The sequence below is a fragment of the Prionailurus bengalensis genome, chromosome A3 (genome assembly GCF_016509475.1).
Source record: "Prionailurus bengalensis isolate Pbe53 chromosome A3, Fcat_Pben_1.1_paternal_pri, whole genome shotgun sequence".
NCBI lineage: Eukaryota > Metazoa > Chordata > Mammalia > Carnivora > Felidae > Prionailurus > Prionailurus bengalensis.
In genome coordinates this window covers 115,949,136-115,972,241 of record NC_057354.1, presented here as the reverse complement: position 1 = coordinate 115,972,241, position 23,106 = coordinate 115,949,136, and the positions used below count along the sequence as shown (strand labels likewise).

General features: G+C 38.1%; 1 protein-coding gene across 2 annotated transcripts in view; it reads left to right on the top strand.

The window, feature by feature from the left end:
- LCLAT1 (lysocardiolipin acyltransferase 1) overlaps window positions 1–23,106 on the top strand; it is a 186,533-nt gene that overhangs the window by 77,152 nt on the left and 86,275 nt on the right. The window lies entirely within an intron of this gene.

Sequence of the window (23,106 nt, the reverse complement as noted above, 5' to 3'; positions counted from 1 at the left end):
TAATTTGTTAAACGCCACATAAGTATTAAAGTCATTCCCATTTTTTTTTCTCACTAGCCGAAAAACAGTCACCAGTTTGTTTTTTTCTTCATGGATTACAAAAGATTATTTTAATCTTTTTTGAAATATTTTACATTGAGAGACTAAACTGTTCTCAGGGAAGTAGATATGGTTCCAGAGAGATCAGCACTTTGAAGGACATGAATTAATAGTTCAGTAACTTTTTATTTCATATCAGGCTTATGGTGATTTAGGCCAGAAACCTACTCGAAATAATCTGATTCATCCACATTCATGCAATAAATGTAATTGACAACCCACTGGTTCTTAGCAGTGTACTAGTTGCTGGTATTTTCTGAACTTCTCTAATCCATAGCTTTTTTTTTTTTTTTTAAAGTTTTCATTCTGCTCCTTGTATACGATGTTTAAAAATTCCTAGAAATGCAACATGTTGTATAGTAGGGATAAAACTTAACCCCTCCCGCCCCGTACACAATGTGAAAGGAGGTGGGGAGCAGACTGAATATGTATTCAAACCAGTTACTCACATATGGGTATATGAAAGCCCCCTGACTGCTTTATCTATTACATCTCTACTTCTGTGGCTTCCTGTGTAACATTTATTATTTGAATTCTTTGCCTTCTGAACTCTGCCCCTGTCAGTGTACTGAAATAGTTTTGTGAGGGCAAAAGGCAGGTGTTGTCCTCAGGATGGACTAATCAGGAGATTTGTACTCTCAGGATAAACTGATTTCTTACATAGCAACTAACTTCCTTTAGAGTTCACATCCTCATACAACCAGCGTGAAACGACAAGGCATTTTATGACCTCGCCTCAGAATGCATATAGTCTCACATATCCACAGTATATTACTGGTGGAAGCAGTCACTGTCCTCAAGATTCTAGGGGGAAAGCACAGACTTCGGTTCTTGAGAGAAATGTCAGAGACCTTATCAGTATTTTCAAAGCTGCCACATCCCTAAAAGGACTGATCAAAAAAGAAAAGAGAAGGCATGTGTCACCAGTAGCAACAATGACAATGTCTTGTTTATTGTTCCTGATTCCGCATAAAATATAGTAACAGAATATTAAAAACATAGGAAATTACATACAGAAAAATGCAACTGACAAACTTTGTCGACAGCAAAGAACAATTTAAACAGTCTTGTGTCTAATTTAAAAGCCTCACAAAGCTTTCTGGAGGATAGTGGCAGCAGCCTGATTTTTCTCAGACTTAAGAAGTGTTCAGATTAACAATCAGAGGAAATAAAAACATGGCTCACTCATCTCTTCAGTATGACTAGGAGGCAAAGAATACCATGACCTTCTCATTGCCTTAATAGAGACATAAATTCTAAGTGTTCCTTCTGACTTCCTATTGTTGCAAGCCCGTGGGGAGGTAAGGCTTAAGAGTAGAGGGACACAGACAACTAAGAGAACGCCTAATACCAAATGCCAAAATACCGAACACAGGTCAGACACAGTGGTTCGTGGCACAAGATACAGGGACATGACTATTAAGACAGCAGGGCATGAAGAGGCAGCCTCAGAGAAGCATTGCTTCTGAGGGAGAATCAGATACAGAAGAGTTAGCTCCTCATAGAAGTGTGGCAGTGAGGAAAACAAGGAAATTAAGAAGGAGAATGTCATCAAATAATCATTTGGGGATATGAAAAAAAAAAACCCGTATAAGCAACACAAAGAACAGTAATGGTCAAGAAAGCAAAACATGTAAACAAGAAATGAATTTGAGAAAAGAAAAATAGAACATAAAGGCAAAAAATCCTATCAGGAATGTACAGGAAAACAAAGAAAATGGAAATGAGGGAAAAAATTGTCAGAAAGTGGTTGAAATGGAAGATAGCCAAAGGAGGTCTGACATGTATATATAATTAGAGTCCCTAAAGAAGACAATCAAAAGTACAACCCAAGAAAACATTTTGGGCATAAAAGATAACATGAGAGGCACTTCCAGGATGAAGCATGAGCCTCCATAGACCGATTCCCCAGAGAAATGGTGAAAATTCTAAAACAACAGTCATTTAAAGTCTCTAGAAGTGGTCCCGGACATACAGCAAATGGCCACTTACTTGAGAAAGTGCACCAAGATTTGTTGAGAACAGTGAGAATCTGTGGTATTTGAAACAACACACGTTCCTTTCACCTCCCAATTTAGTCAAACAGAAATTCCACTCTAGACTGGTGCAGCCAAGAAAACAGGCCTGCCTCCCTCCCTCCTCATTGCACAGCTGTCTTCTACAAGCCCTCACTATCTTCACTCGAATAACTGCATATTGATTACATGATGACTGAGTTGTCTGGTTTCCAAGAAAGCAAATTAGGCTAGAAGTCTCTGGTAAAATAAAAATTTTACATCTGCGTATGAAGAAACAATGAGTTTAGGTCCGTGTGATTGCATTACCTTATAGCGTTCAGAAGTTGTATTCCCCATTTTATATAGTACAAAATAGATTTGAAGCTTGCACTCTCCAGATAGGTATTACTTTGACTTGAATCTAAATATAGAATATTTATCTCCTATTGTGAAATTAACTTTAGAGCCAAACATGTTTAGGCAGAATCTAGGAACTATTAAATTTTCTCTTTTAATGTCATGTATAACTGTTTTAATAGCCTTAGCTGGTCCACATTTATCTAAGAGCTTATTTTAAAAAACTAAACAATAAATGAGCATGATGAACATGTGTGGATCATGCTACAGTAAATGGGGGAGGAGTACAAATTGTAGAGCTTTAGAATGTGTCCCAATTTAAGTTGTTGTTAACTTAAAATTGACTGTTAAAGATACAAGTAGTCTTATGTAAGTCTCAGGTTAACTACAAAGCAAAACTTTGGAGTAGATACACAAAAGAGAGAAAATGTTTGGGGCCCCTGGATAGCTCAGTCGGTTAAAAGTGTCCAACTCTTGGTTTCAGCTCAGGTCATGATCTCACAGTTTGTAAGTTTGAGCCCTGCCTTGGGGCTTTGCCCTGACAGTGAGAAACCTGCTTGGGATTCTGTCTCTCTCCTTCCCTCATTTTCTGTCTCTGAAAAGAAATAAACTTAAAGTTCAAGTATCTGTTGCATTTATATATAATAAACTATCAGATATTAAGAAAATAATCGTATTTGTAACTGTGTTAAAGAGACTAAAACACCTCAGAATAAATTAAACCAAGGAGGTAAAATAACGTGTACACTAAAAACTATAAGATATTGGTGAAAGAAACTGAAAAAGACGCAAATGAATGGAAGGATACTTGGTGCTCATGGATAAGAATAATTAATGTTGTTAAAATGTCCATACTACTCAAAGCAGTGTACAGATTCAGCGCAATCTCTATCAAAATTTCGGTGGTATTTTTCACAGAAATAAACAATCCTAAAATTTGTATGGAGCAAAAAAAAAAAAAGCCCCCAAACAGCCAAAGCAATCATGAGAAAGAACAAATATGAAAGCATCACACTTCCAGATGTCAAAGTGTATTACAAGTCCATAGTAATCAGAGCAGTATTGGCATAAAACACACAGATAACTGGAAGAGAATGGAGAGCATCAGAACTAAATCTGTGCAAATATGGTCAGTTAATTTATGACAAAGGAGCCAAGAATATATAAATTGGGAAAACTGGACAGCCACATGCAAAAGAATGAAACTGGACCATTATCTTACCACATACACAAATTAACTCAAATTAACTGATTAACTCAAAATGGATTGAAGTTGAATTTGAGACCTGAAACCATAAGACTCCCAGAAGAAAACATAGATGGTAAGCTCCTTAATATTGGTCTTGGTGGTGACTTTATGGATTTGACAATAAAAGCAAAGGCAACAAAAGCAAATAAAGGACTACATCAAACTAAAAATCTCCGGTATAAAGGAAACCATCAAAAAAAATGAGAAGGCAGTCTACAGAAAATATTTGCAAATCATATATCTGACAGTGGGTTAGTATACAAAATATATAAAGAACTCCTCAAACTCAACAGCATAGCAAAAACAATGCAAACAAAAATCACACCAGAAATCCCCCAGTAAGCCTGATTTTAAAAATGGGGAGAGGATCAGAGTAGACGTTTTTTTGAAGATATACAGATGACTGACTGGTACATGAAAAGGTGCTCAACATCACTAATCATCAGGGAAATGTAAATCCAAACCATAATGACATATCACTACACACCTGTTAGAATTGCTACTGCCAAAAAGATGAGAAATAGTGTTGGTGAGGATGTGGAAGAAAGGGAAGCCCTGTGCATGGTTGGTGGGAATTTAAATTGGTTTAGCCACTATGGAAAGCCATATGGAGAATTCTTAAAAAATTAAAAACGGAACTACCGTGTGAGCCAGCAACTCCACTTTTGGATATTTATCTGAAGGAAAAGAAAACACTAACTTGAAAAGATATATACACCCCCATGTTCATTAACAATAGTCAAGATACGGAAACAACCTAACCATCCATCCATATCAATGGATGAAGAAGATGAGAGATAGGAGATTGCTGGAAGATGTGGGAACAGGAGGACCCTAATTTCATGTTGTCCCACTGATACAACTAGATAACACTCCCAACAGGGTAAATAACCCAGAAAACAACCAAAGACTGAAGAACAAACTCCATAACTTAAATGTAGAGAAGAGGCCACATTGAAGAGGGTAGGAAGGGCAGAGATGCAGTGGGGAGTGAAACCACAGTACTGTCCAAGAAAAGGAGGGACCTGTGGGCATGGAGAGGGGAATAGAACTAAACTATCACACTAGGAAGCCAGCATAGGGAAGATGAATCCCCATAATATTTGGCTTCAAAAACCAGAGGGGCTTAAATTTGTTGTGAGTTCTTTTAACCAGTAGGGCTTAAAGTCTGCAATTTTAAAAATCAGTGGGTTAGCTCTCTGAGAGCTGGGAGGGCAGAAGGCAAAAGAAGATGGAGTCTGTGCCCTTAAAGAGAGAGCATAACAAACACAAAGAGAGAACAGCAAAGCAGCAGCAGCTTAAAAAATGCGTTGGGTATACAGGAGGGAGAATTATTTACTAATCTCAGATCGGATATCTGAGGGACAGAGCTCACTGGGAGACTTCTCCAGGTACAAATGAATGGGCAGGTGCCACTTCCCTTTCATGCCTGTCCCGCCCCCCCGCGCCCCCAGCATAAACACACGACCACCTGTAGTGTAGAAATTCGCTACCTAACTTGCTTATACTGTACCTTGTGGATCCGTCCCATCCAGCCAGGCTTGCCTCATTCCCAGTGCTGCTGGTGCCCTCTCCTAGAAAACCAGCACGAACTTTGGCAACACCTTATCTCCTGACCCCATGATTTGTGGGGCCTGGGTCCCCTCTCATGGAGGATCAGCTCACAAACCTTGTTAAAACTGCATGCCACACCCCCAGCATATTGCAGATCCACCCTGTCCAGTACTCTCTTGGCTGGTGCCCATTCAAACCAGGGCCACATGTCCAGGGGTACCTGGGTGGCTCAGTCAGTTAAGTGTCCAACTTTGGCTCGTGTCATGATCTCACAGTTTGTGAGTTTGAGCCCTGTGTTGGGCTCTGTGCTGACAGCTTGGAGCCTGCTTTGGATTCTGTGTCTCCCTCTCTCTCTGTGTCCCTCCCACACTAGTGCTCTCTTTCTGAAAAATAAACATTAACAAAAAATTTTTTCAGGGGCACCTGGGTGGCTCAGTCAGTTAAGCATCTGACTTGATTTTAGCTCAGGTCATGATCTCACGGTTTGTGGGTTCAAGCCCCCGCATCGGGCTCTGCACTAACAGTGTGGAGCCTGCTTGGGATTTCTCTCTCCCTCTCTGTCAGACCCTCCCGATGCTCTGTCTCTCTCAAAATAAATAAACATGGAAAAAAAAAAGGTACAAGCCTGGCAGTATACAAACAGCCCCAAGAAGAGCCACCACCACTCCAAAGTGACTCCTGCCCTGCCTGACACTATTCAGATTACAGCCCCCAGCAAATAGCTGGGGGGCCAACAGCTGGTCTGATTGCAGTCCCTGCCCACCAACAGAAGCTTTTTGGGGGGCAACATGGGGATAGCATCCTGCAGTTTGGTGCCACTGCATCTCTGACAAACATGTAGTCTGACTCAACTCAAGCCCAAGGTGGCCTCAGACTGGCCCACCAACACCACAGGGACCAAACACTGCCCAAAGCAGGCAGCGAGCCACTGCAGACGACTGAACTGAAGGAAAAAGCAGCTCAGTCAAAACAGCAGGGTGCACACAACACACATAGGAACCACCCCTGAGGTGCCAGGTTCCAGTAAACAGGGGACACTGCACTGTAGGACACTACAGGGCCTCTTCTTCATAAGGCCACTACTTTCTTTTTAAAAAGTTTTTTTAATGTTTATTTTTAAGAGAGAAAGACAGAGTGTGAGCAGGGGAGGGGCAGAGAGAGAGGGAGACACAGAATCTGAAGCAGGCTCCAGGCTCTGAACTGTCAGCACAGAGCCCGACATGGGGCTTGAACTCACAAACCATGAAATCATGACAAGTCGAAGTCAGATGCTTAAACAACTGAGCCACCCAGGCGCCCCAAGGCCACTACTTTCAAGAGCAGAATACATAGCTGACTTTTCCTAACACATAGAAACAGACACAGAGAGGCATACAAAATGAAGACATATATGAAAGGATAAGACAAAATCACAGCAAGAGACCTAAATGAAATGGAGATAAGTAATATGCCTGATAGAGAATTCAAAATAATAGAAAGATACTCACTAAACAATAGTGGAGGACATCAGTGAGACCCTTAGCAAAGAGATAGAAAAAGAACCAATCAGAGATGAAGAACACAATAAATGAAATTAAAAATACACTAGATGGAATAAGTGTCAGCCTAAAGGAAACAGAAGAATGAATCAGTGACCCGGAGGACAAAGTAATGGAAAGTAATCAAGCTGAACATGTGAGAGAAAAAAAAAAAAAATATGTAAAATGAGAATAGACTTAGCAACTCAGTGACTCCATCAAGTGTAGTAACAGTTGCATTATAAGGATCCCAGAAGGAGAAGAGAAAAAAGACAGCAGTGTTTATTTGGAGAAAATAATAGCTGAAAACTTACTGAATCTGGGGAAAGAAACAAATTCAGATCCAGGAGGCACAGAGATTCCCCCAACAGAATCAACCCAAGGAGGTCCACACCAAGACATATGGTAATTAAAATGGCCAAAAATAGAATTTTAAAAGAGCAAAGAAAAAGGATACCATTACATATAAGGGAAACCTCAAGACTGTAGTGGATTTTTCAGCAGAAACTTTGCAGGCTAGAAGGGAGTGGCATAATATATTCAAAGTGCCGACAGGGGAAAAAAATTGCAGCTGAGAATACTCTCTCCGTGCAGGCTATCATTCAGAATACAAAGAGAGAGAAAGTTAAAAAGTTAACAAAAGTTAAAGGAATTCATCACCACTAAACCAGCCCTGTAAGAAATGTTAAAGGGGATGGGGCGCCTGGGTGGCTCAGTCGATGAAGCATGGCTTGTGAGTTCAAGCCCTGTCTTGGGCTCTGTGCTGACAGCTCAGAGCCTGGAGCCTGCTTCAGATTCTGTGTCTCCTCGTCTCTCTGCCCCTCCCATGCTCATGCTCTGTCTCTCTGTCTCTCAATAATGAATAAATGGTAAAAAAAAAAAAAAGAAAAAAAAAAGAAAAAAAAGAAATGTTAAAGGGGAATATTTGAGTGGAAAAGAGAGACCATAATCAAGAATAACTAGAAAGCACAAAAGCAGTAAAAATAAGTATAACTATAAAAAATCAGGGGTGACTGGATGGCTCAGGCCGTTAAGCATCTGAGTTTGGTTCAGGTTGTGATCTTGCGGTTCGTGAGTTCAAGCCTTGTGTCAGCTCTGTGCTGACAGCTCAGAGCCTGGAGCCTGCTTCGGATTCTGTCTCTCTCTTTCCCTCTCTGGGCTGGCCCTCCCACTTGCACTCTGTCTCTCTCTCAAAAATAAACATTTAAAAAAATAAAATAAAAATCAGTCAAGTGACTCACGAAATGAAAGTATGACACCAGATACCTAAACTTGGTGGGAGTAGGGGAGTAAAGAGTAGGTTCAAACGTAAGTAACTGTTAATTTAGACTGCTATATGCAGCAGACGTTATCTATAAACCTAGTGGTGATCACAAATCCAAAACGTAGTAAAGAGTAAAGAATAGGTTCAAACGTAAGTAACTGTTAATTTAGACTGCTATATGCAGCAGATGTTATCTACAAACCTAGTGGTGATCACAAATCCAAAAGCAGTAATAAACATGCAAAAAAGTAAAGAGAAAGGAATCCCAAGTACATCATCAAAGAAAGCCAACTTATGAGAGAAGAGAGCAACAGAAGAAAGGACCAGAGAAGAACTATTAAAAAAACCTGTATACGGGCGACTGGGTGGCCGAGTTTGTTCAGTGTCCAACTTTGGCTTAGATCATTATCTCACAGTTCATGAGTTCGAGCCCCAGGTCAGGCTCTGTGCTGACAGTGCAGAGCCTGGAGCCTGCTTCAGATTCTGTGTTTCCCTCTCTCTTTCTTTGGCTCTCCCTCGCTCACACTCCCTCTCTCAAAAATAAATAAACGTTAAATTTTTTTTTTAAAAACCATAAACAAGTAACAAAATGATAATACATACCTATTAATAATTACTTTGAATGGAAATGGCCCTGTGCTCCAGTCAGAAGACACAGGGCAGGGGCTCTAGGTGGTTCAGTCAGTTAAGTGTCCATCTCAATTTTGGCTCAGGTTGTGACCTCACGGTTTGTGGGTTCTAGCTCCGTGTCAGGCTCTGTGCTGACAATGTGGAGCCTGCTTGGAATTCTCTCTCCCTCTCTCCTTGCCCCTGCCCCACTTGTGCCTTCTTTCCTTCTCTCGAAAGAGAAAGAAGGGAAGGGAAGGGAAGGAAAAAGGAAAGGGAAAAGAAAAGACATAGGGTGACAGATTGGTTAAAAAAAAAAGACCCATCTGTATGTTGCCTATAAGAAACTTATTTCAGACCTAAAGACACATACAGATGCAAAGTGAGAGGATGGAGAAATGTTTGTCATGCAAATGCATATGAAAAGAAAGCAGGGGTAGTAATAGTGATCTTGGATAAAATAGACTTTAAAACAAAGACTGTAACAGAGATAAAGACACTATATAATCATAATGGAGACAATCCAACAAGAAGATATAACAGCTGTAAATATTTTTGTGTCCAATATGGGAGCACCCAAATACATAAAACAGTTAATAACAAAAAGGAACTAATCGATAATAATACAAAATTAGTAGGGGACTTTAAAACCCCATTGACATCAGTGGACAGATCATCCAGACAGAAAATCAAAAAGGAAACAGTGGTTTTGAAGGACACCTTGGACCAGATGCTTTAACAGATATATTCAGAACATTCCATTCCTAAAACAGCAGAAGAAGATACCTTTTCGAGTGCACATGGAACACTCTCCAGAACAGATCACATATTAGGCCACAGAACAAGTCTCAAGAAATTCAAAAAGACTGAAGTCATACCATACATCTTTTCTGGCCACAACACTATGAAACCAGAAATCAACCATAAGAAAATAAATCTGGAAAGAACATAAATACATGTAGGGTAAATAACATGATACTAAACAATGAATGGGTCAACCAAGAACTCAAAGAGGAAATAAAAAAATACATGGAGACAAATGGAAATGAAAACACAATATTCCAAAATCTCTGGGATGCAGCCAGAGTGGTTCTCAGAGGGAAATTTTAGCAATACAGGTCTATCTCAAGAAGCAAGAAAAATCTGAAATAGCTTAATCTCTTACACCTAAAAGAGCTAGAAAAAGAACAATCACCCAAACCCAAAACCAGTAGCAGGAAGGAAATAATACAGGTTAGAGCACAAATAAGTGATATAGAAACCAAAAAAGATAATAGAACAAATCAATGATGCCAGGAACTTGTTCTTTGAAAAGATCAACAATATTGATAAACCTTCAACCAGACTTACAAAAAAAAAAAAGGATTCAAAAATTAGATATGACAAAGGAGAAATAACAGCCAATATCATAAAAATACAAAAGATTGTAAGAAACTATGTGAAAAATTATGTGCCGACTAATTGGACAACCTAGAACAGATGGATAAATTCCTAGAAACGGAAAACGTAGCAAAACTGAAGCAGAAAAAAATAGGAAATTTGAGCAGATTATTAGCAATAAAATTGGATTAGTGATCAAAAAATGCCCAACAGACAAAATTTCAGGACCAGACAGCTACACAGGTAAATTCTACTAAATATTTAAAGAAGAGTTTAATACCTCTTCTTTACTAATTTGGGTGCCATTCATTTCTCTTTTTTTGTCTAACTGCTGTGGCCAGGACTTCTAGTACTATGTTGACTAAGAGTGGTGAGAGTGGACATCCTTTGTCCTGTTCTTTACCTTACAAGGAAAGCTACCAGTTTTTCCCCATTGAGTATGATGTTTTCTCTGGGTTTTTCATATATGGCCTTTATTATGTTGTGGTATGTTTGCTCTAAACCTAGTTTATTGAGGGCTTTTATCATGAAGGGATGTTGTACTTTGTTAAATGGTTTTTCTGTGTCTATTGAAATGATCAAATGGTTTTTATCCTTTATCTTATTGATGTGATGTATCACATTGATTTGTGAGTATTAAACCACTAAAAAAACCACTAGATCATGGTGAATGATTTTTTTAAATGTATTATTGGATTCTGTTTGCTAGTATTTTGTTGAGAATTTTGGTAAGGAAGAAGTAAAACTTTGGCTATTTGCAGCTGACATGATACTATATATAGAAAACCCTAAAGACTCTACCAAAAAACTATTAGAACTGATAAATGAATTCAGTAAAGTCACAGGATACAAAATCAATATGCAGAAATCTGTTGCATTTCTATACACTAATAGTGAAACTGCAGAAAGAGAAATTGAGAAAATAAGCCCATTTAGAATTGCACCAAAAATAAGATAACTAGGAATAAACCTAACAAAAAAGGTGAAAGACCTGTACTCTGAAAACCCTAAAACATTGATGAAAGATGTTGAAGATGACACAAAGAAATGGACATTCCATGCTCATAGATTGGGAGAACAAATATTATTAAAATGTCTATACTGCATAAAGCAATCTATAGATTTAATGCAGTCCCTGTCGAAATACCAGCAACATTTTTCACAGAACTAGAATAAATAATCCTAAAATTTATATGGAACCAAAAAAGACCCCAGATAGCCAAAGCACTTTAGAAAAGCAAAGCTGGAGGTATAACAATTCCAGACTTCCAAGATATATTACAAAGTTGTAATAATCAGAATAGTATGGTATTTGCACAAAAATACACTCATAGACCAATAGAACAGACAGAAAGCCCAGAAATAAACCCATGATTATAGGGTCCATTAATCTTTAACAAAGGAGGCAAGAAGGGGAAAAGGCAGTCTCTTCAACAAATGGTGGCCAACTGGACAAGAGAAAACTGGACAGCAACATGCAAAGGATGAAACTAGACAATTTCTTATACCATACACAAATTAAATGGATTAAAGACCCGGGGCACCTGGGTGGCTCAGGTGGTTGAGCGTCTGGCTCTTGATTTAGGCTCAGGTCATGATTTTGCGGTTTGTGGGATTGAGCCCAGTGTTGGAGTCTGCACTGAGCGTGGAGCCTTCTTAGGATTCTCTGTGTTCCTCTCTCTCTGCCCCTCCCCCTCTCACTGATACACACACTCTTTCTTTCAAAATAAATAAATAAACTTTAAAAATGGATTAAGGATCTAAATGTGAGACCTGAAATCATAAAAATCCTACAGTAGATCACAGGCAGTAATTTCTCTGACATCATCCATAACAACATCTTTCTGGATTTATCTCTCTTCTGTGACAAGGGCAATAAAAGCAAAAATAAACTATTGAGACTACACCAAAAAAAGCTTCTGTACAGCAAAGGAAACAACCAAGAAAACTAAAAGATAACCTATGGAATGGGGGAAGATATTTGCAAATGACATATCTGATAAAAGGTTAATACCAAAAAAATATAAAGATCTTATACAGCTTGACATCAATTAAATAATCAAATTAAAAATTGGCAGAAGACATGAACAGACATTTCTCCAAACACGTACAGATTGCCAACAGACACATGAAGATGCTCAACATCACTGATTGTTAGGAAATGCAAGCCAAAACCAAAATGAGATATGGCCTCACACCTGACAGAATACCTAAAATAAAAAACTCAGGAATGGGGCGCCTGGGTGGCGCAGTCGGTTAAGCGTCCGACTTCAGCCAGGTCACGATCTCGCGGTCCGTGAGTTCGAGCCCCGCTTCAGGCTCTGGGCTGATGGCTCAGAGCCTGGAGCCTGTTTCCGATTCTGTGTCTCCCTCTCTCTCTGCCCCTCCCCTGTTCATGCTCTGTCTCTCTCTGTCCCCAAAATAAATAAACGTTGAAAAAAAAAATTAAAAAAAAACAAACTCAGGAAATAACAAGTGTTGGCAAGGATGTGGAGAAAAAGGAACCCTGAAGCATTGTGGGTGGGAATGCAAACTGGTGTAGTCACTGTGGAAGACAGTATGGAGTTTCCTTAAAAAGTTAAAAATAGAGCAATGAAACCAGAAGCTGGTTCTTTGAAAGAATTAACAAAATTGATAAACCACTAGTCAGTTTGATCAAAAAGAAGAAGGAAAGGGCCGAAATAAATAAAATCAAGAATGAAAGAGGAGAGATCACAACCAACACAGAAATAAAAACAATAATAAGAGAATATTATGAGCAATTATATGCCAATAAAATGGGCAATATGGAAGAAATGGACAAATTCCTAGAAACCTATACACTACCAAAACTGAAACAGGAGGAAATAGAAAATTTAAACAGACCTATCACCAGTAAGGAAATCGAATTAGTAATCAAAAATCTCCCCCAAAACAAGAGTCCAGGGCCAGATGGCTTTCCAGGGGAATTCTACCAAATACTTAAGGAAGAGTTAACACCTATCCTCTTGAAGCTGCTCCAAAAAGTAGAAATGGAAGGAAAACTTCCAAACTGTTTCTATGAAGCCAACATTACCTTGATTCCAAAACCAGACAAAGACCCCACTGAAAAGAACTATAGACCAATTTCCCTGATGAACATGGATGTAAAAATCCTCAATAAGATATTGGCCAACCAGATGCAACTATACATTAAAAGAATTATTCACCACAACCAAGTGGGACTTATATCTGGGATGCAGGACTGGTTCAGTATCTACAAAACAATTAATGTGTTTCATCACACAATAAAAGAAAGGACAACCATACGATCCTCTCAATAAATGCAGAGAAAGCTTTTGACAAAATACAGCATCCTTTCTTGATAAAAATCATCAAGAAAGAGGGATAGAAGGATCATACCTCGAGATCATAAAAGCCATATATGAAAGACCCAACACTAATATCATCCTCAATGGGGAAAAACTGGGAGCTTTCTCCCTAAGGTCAGGAACAAGACAGGGATGTCCACTCTCACCACTGTTATTCAACATAGTGTTGGAAGTCTTAGCCTCTGCAATCAGACAACACAAAGAAATAAAAGACATCCAAATCGGCCAGGAGGAGGTCAAACTTTCACTCTTTGCAGATGACATGATACTCTATATGGAAAACCCAAAAATGCACCAAAAAACTGCTAGAACTGTTTCATGAATTCAGCAAAGTTTCAGGAATCAACAATGCACAGAAATCAGTTGCATTCCTATTCACCAATGAAGCAACAGAAAGAGAAATCAAGGAATCGATCCCATTTACAATTGCACCAAAACCCATAAAATACCTAGGAATAAATCTAACCAAAGAGGTGAAAAATCTATAGACTGAAAACTATAGAAAGCTTATGAAAGAAATTGAAGACACACACAAAAAATGGAAAAATATTCCATGCTCCTGGATAGAAAGAACAAATAGTGTTACAATGTCAATACTACCCAAAGCAGTCTACATATTCAATGCAGTACCTATCAAACTAACACTTGCAGGGGCGCCTGGGTGGCTCAGTCGGTTAAGCGTCCGACTCCGGCTCAGGTCATGATCTCGCAGTCGGTGAGTTCGAGCCCCGCGTCAGGCTCTGTGCTGACGGCTCAGAGCCTGGAGTCTGCTTCAGAGTCTGTCTCCCTCTCTCTCTGACCCTCCCCCATTCGTGCTCTGTCTCTCTCTGTCTCAAAAATAAATAAACGTTAAAAAAATAATTTAAACTTTGAAAAAAAAATAACACCTGCATTACTCACAGAGCTAGAACAAACAATCTGAAAATGGGTATGGAACCAGAAAAGACCCCGAATAGCCAAAACAATCTTGAAAAAGAAAACCAAAGCAGGAGGCATCACAATCCCGGACTTCAAGCTGTATTACAAAGCTATAATCATCAAGACAGTATGGTACTGGCCCAAAAACAGACACTCAGGTCAATGGAACAGAACAGAGAACCCAGAAATGGACTCACAGACGTATGGCCAAGTAATCTTTGACAAAGCAGGAAACAATATCCAATGGAATAAAGACAGTCTCTTCAGCAAGTGATGCTGGGGAAACTGGACAGGAACATGCAGAAAAATGAACCTGGACCACTTTCTTACACCATAGTCAAAAATAAACTGGATGAAAGACCTAAATGGAAGACAGGAAACCATCAAAATCCTTGAGGAGAAAGCAGGCAAAAACCTCTTTGATCTTGGCTGCAGCAGCTTCTTACTCAACACGTCTCCAGAGGCAAGGGAAACAAAAGCAAAAATGAACTACTGGGACCTCATCAAAATAAAAGCTTCTGCACAATGAAGGAAACAGTCAGCAAAACTAAAAGGCAACTGACAGAATGGGAGAAGATATTTGCAAATGACATATCAGATAAAGGGTTAGTATCCAAAATCTATAAAGAACTTATCAAACCCAACACCCAAAAAACAAATAATCCAGTGAAGAAATGGGCAAAGGACAGGAATAGACACTTCTCCAAAGAAGACATTTGGATGGCCAACTGACACATGAAAAAATGCTCAACATCACTCATTATCAGAGAAATACAAATCAAAACCACAATGAGATACCACCTCACACCTGTCAGAATAGCTAATATTAACAACCCAGGCAACAACAGATGTTGGCAAGGATGTGGAGAAAGAGGATGTCTTTTGCACTGCTGGTGGGAATGCAAACTGGTGCAGCCACTGGAAAACAGTATGGAGGTTCCTCAAAAAATTAAAAATAGAACTACCCTAGGACCCAGCAACTGCACTATTACACACACACACACACACACAAACACACAATGGAGCATTACTCGGCAATCAAAAAAAAAGAAAGAATGAAATCTTGCCATTTGCAACTACATGGATGGAACTAGAGGGTATTATGCTAAGTGAAATGAGTCAGAGAAAGACAAATATCATATCACTTCACTCATATGAGGACTTTAAGATACAAAACAGATGAACATAAGGGAAGGGAAACAAAAATAATATAAAAACAGATGGGGACAAAACACTCTTAAATATGGAGAACAAACAGGGTTACTGGAAGAGTTGTGGGAGGGGGGATGGGCTAAATGGGTAAGAGGCATCAAGGAATCTACTCCTGAAATCATTGTTCCACTATATCCTAACTAACTTGGATATAAATTAAAAAAATAAAAATAAATTTAGAAAAGTTAAAAATACAACTACCCTATAATAAATACTGGGTATTTATTCAAAGAATAGGAAAACACTAATTCAAAAGGATACATGCACTCCTATGTTTATTGCAGCATTATTTATAATAGCCAAATCATGGAAGGTACCCAAATGTCTGTCGACAGATGAATGGGTAGAAGAGGTGGTATATGTATTCAATGGAATATTATTCAGCCATAAAAAAGAATGTAATCTTGCCATATGCAACAACATGGTTGGATTCCAGAGAGTGTAAAGCTAAGTGAAATAAGTCATTCAGAGAAAGACACCATATTATTTTAGTCAAATGTTGAATTTATGGAAAAAAAACAAATGAACAAAGGGGAAAAAAAAGAGACAAACCAAGAAACCGACTCCTAACTATAGAGAACAAACAGATGGTTACCAGAGGAGGGGTGGGTGAGGCGATGGAGAAAATAGGTGGAGATTAAGAATACGTTTACCGTTGGGGCGCCTGGGTGGCGCAGTCGGTTAAGCGTCCGACCTCAGCCAGGTCACAATCTCGCGGTCCGTGAGTTCGAGCCCCGCGTCAGGCTCTGGGCTGATGGCTCAGAGCCTGGAGCCTGTTTCCGATTCTGTGTCTCTCTCTCTCTCTGCCCCTCCCCCGTTCATGCTCTGTCTCTCTCTGTCCCAAAAATAAATAAACGTTGAAAAAAAAAAAAAAAAGAATACGTTTACCATGATGAACACTGAGTAAAAATGGAAGTGTTGAATCAGTATATTGTACACCTAAATCTAATATAACACTGTACATTAACTCCACTGGAATTAAAATTAAAAAACAAAAGATTTGAGTTATACACACAGAGGAATATTAGTTAGCCATAGATAAAGAGTAAACTCTGCCTTTGAGACAACATGGATGGACCTTGAAGGTATTATGCCAAGTGAAGTAAGTCAGAGGAAGACAAATATCATATGATCTCACATATATGTGAAATCTAAAAACAAAATATAACGACAAAGAAAACAGCAAAACCTGAATTCAGATGCAGAGAACACATTGGTAGTTGCCAGAGCCTGGGGGTTGGGGATTTAGCAAAATTTGTGAAGGTGATCAAAAGGCACAAACTTCTAGTCATAAAATAATAAGTTATGGGGATAAAATATACAGCATGGTAAGTATAATTAATAATACTAGATTGAACATTTAGAAGTTGCTGAGAGTAGATGCTTAAAGTTCTTATGAGAAAAATTATCTATTGTATCTATTGGTAATGATGTTAACTAGACATACTATAGTGATCATTTCCCAGTATATATTCATATGGAATCAGTTTGTTTTACACCTAAAATTAATGTTTTATATTAGTTTCATTTCAGTTAAAAAAGTAGCACTGCTTTATTGGGTAGTTGTGAGGATTAAGTTCCAGTGGAGTGCTTTTGCTGCTTCTTGTCGCTTCTGTAGTTCGGTTTGGAACATCCCTCCTCTGCCTTTTGCCTCACAGAGGTCCATATTAGGCCTCTCATTTTTCCAGTGTCTCAGAGACCCATACTCTTTCTCTTTATCCCACCACCTAAGCTTTATTTCTTCCTGTTCTTCACTGGTATAGTCATTTTTATTGTCACAAATCTTTCTCCTTTTGTCATGAATTCCTATCTAAGTATTTCATTCTTAGCTTTTCCATTTGTACATCTTACCCCCACATGAGTTATAAGCTCCTTATAGAGTATCCTTCACATTGTAGGTTCTTGAATATTTGTAGACTTGGTAGGATTTCTTGAAAATGCAAAATTTAATGAGAACTGATTATGGATTAGAGAAAATAATTTTAGAACCAGTGGTGAATAAGTGCAAAGAAAATTAAGGCAAAAATGTAGGCAGAAAGAAAACAAAACACGAAAATCAAACCAAACTTCAAATGAGCATGTTTGCAAATGAGAGTATTAAAGCTGGAATTTGCAGGGGGAAATGAAAGGGAAAAGAATGGAAACATCTCAGTCCTGCTTCAGATTATACTAGACTTAGCCTGTTGACAGTTTGACATGACTTTAGGGAATATTTAATATTGCTCTTTGTAATTATTTCTGATAAATGTTTGTTTACCGGATGTTTAGAATAGGGTTTTCTAGTCTATTTAGTTCATTTACAAATGACTGAAGAAAAATGATATTTTATATTTGTAGTGCCAAGTTGGAGAATGGATGAGAGTTTGGAATTTAAGAATTCTTTCACTAAGGTATAAAAATAGCAGACTAATATAACGGGTTAGGAAAGAAATCAGTAAGGGTATTTAGATTCCAGGTCAGGTTATAAAGAATTTTGTTAAGTTAATAGTTTGGTGGAGTTTGCTAAGATACAGGAAATTAAATTTTAACCAAAAATGTCCTATAGTTAGAATTCAGCTGTATCTAATGGTAGTATAGATTTTTATTTTTAGCCAACTTTGTAACCACTTAGTTGCAATTAATGAAATGAAATATTAACCCAAAGATGTCATAAAAAGCCTATTTGCCTGGTACAGAATCACCAGGCAAATGGGCTACACAACTCATGGCTTCTTGATTTTTCCAGACACTTAGTGGCAGAAGAGTTTGAGGCCTTTCCAAAGTATAAAGAGGAGTAAATATTAAAGAGATAGTGATTTAAAAAGTGGCCATGTTGTGTATTAAATTTAAAATCTCCCTGACCTGATATCATAGTTTCAAAGTAAATTGTCATGCAGTTCTGCAATTCTAAAACTGCAACATAACAGAATGGTGAAAAGTAGGAAAATCACAAATTGTGAGATAGAATTGTTATGAAATATGTGAAATTGTGAAATACGATTGTTCAGAATGAGATCAGGGAGAAGGGGGAGTAACAGCATGGCCTCTGATGAATGCTTCTATCGGTTCTGTTGTTAAAGACACGCAGACTGAGTGTATGCCAGAAGCTCACCTGGGCTGGGCTGCTTTCCCAGGATAATTCAAACTGGGTGGGGGGTAGCTCCTAAGTTTGGCCTCCCAGAGTACTGACCTGTCTGCCAAAACATTAAATATTTTTGGTCACATTAAATATTTTTTGTGAATTTGATTTACAGAAATAACTGCAATTTTATTTCAAATACCTTTGGTGTTTTCTAAGCATATTTCTTTTTATCAATCCTGAATAAAACAGTCAAAGTCTACTCTACAACTCCCCAGTAACAACAACGATTATAGTGCACCCAGCTAGTACACATGGAAGTGCTGTAACACAGGGAGGTGTTGATGCAAAGATAATCATTTAGGTGGTCCAACTTTCCATCTTAACTGTGTTTCATTGATGTATTTATAAGGATTAGTAAAGTATACATTGTTGAAATAAAGATGTCGTTGCTCCTACAGTGTTAAGAGTTACTAAATTGATGTGACCTTAACTTTTTTTAACAACTGTGTATTAAGCACAAAGAATGGATGTTTTCCTATTTGAGATATTTGCAATTTATAATACCAAACTTTATCTCCTATGAGAAGGAAAATTCTTCCTCTCCTACATAGCTTCCTCCTACTTTATTTTCTTTATTATTAATTATTATTATTATTATTACTATTTGCTTTCTCCTACTTTAAATTGACATTCTCTAAAACTAATATCTTTGAGCCCTGGAAGTCCTTGACTTCATCCAGTTTGGTGGACCCTGATTTTTACTTTACCAATTTCACACTGTATATTAAAAGCATCATTTGCCATGATCAAGTGAGATTTATTCCAGAGATGCAAGGATGGTTCAGTATCTGCCGATCAATCAGTGTGATACACTACATTAACAAAATGAAGGGTAAACATCATATGATCCTCTCAATAGATGCAGAAAAGCATTTGTCAAAATTAAATACCTATTCATGATAAAAACTGCAAACAGTGTGAGCTTAGAGGTCAACATAATAAAGGCTATATATATGAAAAACCCAGAGCTAACATCATGCTGAATGGTGAAAAACTGAGAGCTTTTCCTCTGATATCAGGAATAAGACAAGGATGTCTTGCCACTTTTATTCAACATAGTACTCGAAATCCTAGCCACAGCAAAGAATTAAAAGACATCCAGATTGGTAAGGAAAAAGTAAAACTGTCACTATTTGCAGATGACACGATACTACACATAGAGAACCCTAAAGACTCTACCAAAAAAACTATTATAATAAATTATTTCAATAAAGTTGCAGGATACAAAATTGACATATAGAAATCTGTTGCATTTCTGTAAACTAATAAAGTAGCAGAAAGAGAGGGGAACAAAACAGTTCCATTTACAATGGCACTGAAAAGAATCAAATACCCAGGAATAAAATTAACCAAAGAGGTAAAAGACTGTACTCTGAAAACTATAAAACACTGATGAAGACACTGATGATGATTCAGACCAATGGAAAGATATTTTATGCTCATGGAATGGAAGAGTTTATATTATTAAAATATCCATGCTACCCAAAGCAAATCACGGATTCAATACAATTCTTATCAAAATACCAATAGCATTTTTCATAGATCTAGAATAAAAAACCCTAAAATTTGTATGGAACCACAAAAGACCCCAAATAGCCAAAAAGAATCTTGAGAAAGAAAAGGGGAACTCAGAGGTGTCACAAACAACCCCAGATATCAAGATGTACTACAAAGCTGTAGTAATCAAAACAGTACTGTACTGGTACAAAAGTAGGCACATAGATCAATGGGACAGAATAGAGAGCCCAGACATAAACCCATGTGTGTATAGACAACTAATCTGTGACAAAGGAGGCAAGGGTGTACAATAGGGAAAGGCAGTCTCTTCAGTAAGTGGTGTTGAGAAAACAGGAGCACTTTCTTACACCGTACACAAAACGTAAACTCAAAATAGTTTGAAGACCTAAATGTGAGACCCGAAACCGTAAAACTAGAAGAAAACAGACAGGAATCTCTTTGACTTTGGCCTTTGCAACATTTTCCTACATATGTCTCCTGAGCCAAGGGAAATAAAAGCAAAAACAAACTATTGAGACTACACCAAAATTAAAATCCTTTGCACAGTGAAGGAAACTATCGACAAAATGAAAAGGCAGCCTAATGAATGGGAGAAGACATTTATAAATGATATGTCCAATAAGGGGTTCATATCCAAAATATACACAGAACTTAAATAACACACACACACACACACACACACACACAATCCAGTTAAAAAATGGACAGAAGACATGAATAGACATTTCTCCAAGAATATACAGATGGCTGGGGTGCTTGGGTGGTTCAGTTGGTTAGGTGTCTGACTCTTGATTTCAGTTTAGATGTGAAACTGAACATGGGATCAAGCAGCACATCAGGGTCCAAGCTGACAGCACAGAGCCTGCTTGGATTCTCTTTCTCCTTCTCTCTCTGTCCCTTTCCCACTCAACGTGTGTTCTCTCTCAAAATAAACTTAAAAAAAAAAAAGACCTATAGATGGCCAACAGACACATGAGAAGATGCTCAACATCACTGATCATCAGGGAAATGCAAATCAAAACCACAGTGAGGTATCACCTTCCATTATAATGGCTAGTATCAAAGAGGTCAGAAGTAACAAGTGTTGTCAAGGGTGTCCATAAAAAGGAACCCTAAGGCACTGTTGGTGGAAATGCAAATTGGTATAGCTGCTGTGGAAAACAATATGGGGCTTCCCCCCAAAATTAAAAATAGAAATGTAATCCAGTAATTCCAGTACTAGGTATTTACCCAAAGAAACCAAAAGCACTAATTTGAAAAGATATATACAATCCTATGTTTCTTGAAGCATTATTTACAATAGCCAAGATAGGAAAGCAACCCAACTGCCCATCAATAGATGAATGAAGATGTTGTATGTATACAATGGAACATTAGCCATAAAAAAAGAATGAAATCTTGCCATTCGTGACAATATGGATGGATTTAGAGGGTGTAATGCGGAGTGAAATAGGTCAGAGAAAGACAAATACCATGTGATTTCACGTATATATGGAATCTAAGAAATGAAACAAATGGATAAAAAAAGTAGAAACAGACACATAAATAGAACTGGTGGTTGACAAGATGTGGATGGTAGATATCGGGTAAAAATGGGTGAAGGAGGGAGTGGGAAGTATGGGTTTCCAGTTATGGAATAAGTACAGGATAGGTAAAAGTAGTCAGTGGTATTGTAATAGTATTGTATGGTGACAGATGGTCGCTGTACTTGTGCTGAGCATGACATACATACAGAGTTGTCAAATCACCGTGAAACTAATGTAACACTGTGTGTCAACTATACTTAGAAAAAAATTAGTGCTACTTCACAACTCGAAGAGGAAGAGGAATAAATTTCTAATTGGAGAAATCTCTCACAAGACTTGGTGTCACTAACATCCCAGCCCCACTAGTTTCTTTGGTACAACCAAGACATGAGTTTTGTCGCCTACCTTAGATAAGTGTGTTCATCATCCAGGCTAACAACTGGTTTGGCCTTCCGGGAAGGAATCTCTTCCACAAACATATTTGAAGCTCCCTCTGTGACCCTTTCTTCAAAGGGGACTTCTCGTCAAGGGTTCCTGGTTACTAACTACACAAATCCTGGCTACTTAATACCTATACTGTAGCTGTTACTCTCACAGCAAACTTTTGTATGGCTAAACCACAAGAAACTGATCAATGTCTGGGTCTTCTTGTATCTAAATTATAGAAGATTTTGCAGCAGCCTTGTTCCCTGTGTTGTTGCATTTATTACTAAACATCTAAAGGCCAGACAGAGATGATGTTTCACCATTTTTGACAGTGAACCATTTTTTTTTTAATTATTATTATTAATGTATACATCTCATGACAGGATGAAAATACCTGATACTTTCTCTGCCTCCTAATAGCCAGTGTCAAGACAAAAGGGAGGGAGTGTGTCAGGAGGCTCTAGGGAAGATTTCCTCCTTCATCAAAGGGCAAGAGTTGATGAAGGGAGGATGGAGCTGCCTCTTTCCTACTTGGGACATTATTGTTAGAGCACATCATACTTGGAGCTGCCGGAGCTGTCTTGTGTCCAAGAGGATGGCGGAGTAGAATACGAGAGCCTGGCCTCCAAACCAGCCTCGGGGCCAGCTTTATTTTATGTAAGAAACATAAATCCAGATTGTTTATATGACTTCCAGATTAGTATTCTGTCATTCATGGCCAAAAATTTCCTTTCCCCATTTCACCACGCTCTAAAGAAAAATATCCAATGATTGATTTACTCATTCAGTACATTTTATTCAGTGCTTATCATGAATCAAAATCTTTATGAAAACCATCAAATGAAATATAGTACAGTATATTAAACCTTTTAGTTCTGTGGCTAGATATCACATTCAGATCTGTGTCTTTTCAGATACAAAGCAAAGATCAGTTTCATCTTAGCAGTTCTAGTTGCAAAATAAGTTCTTGTAATTGTTGATTTTATAGTTTCAGTTGCCAGAGTTACTTGGC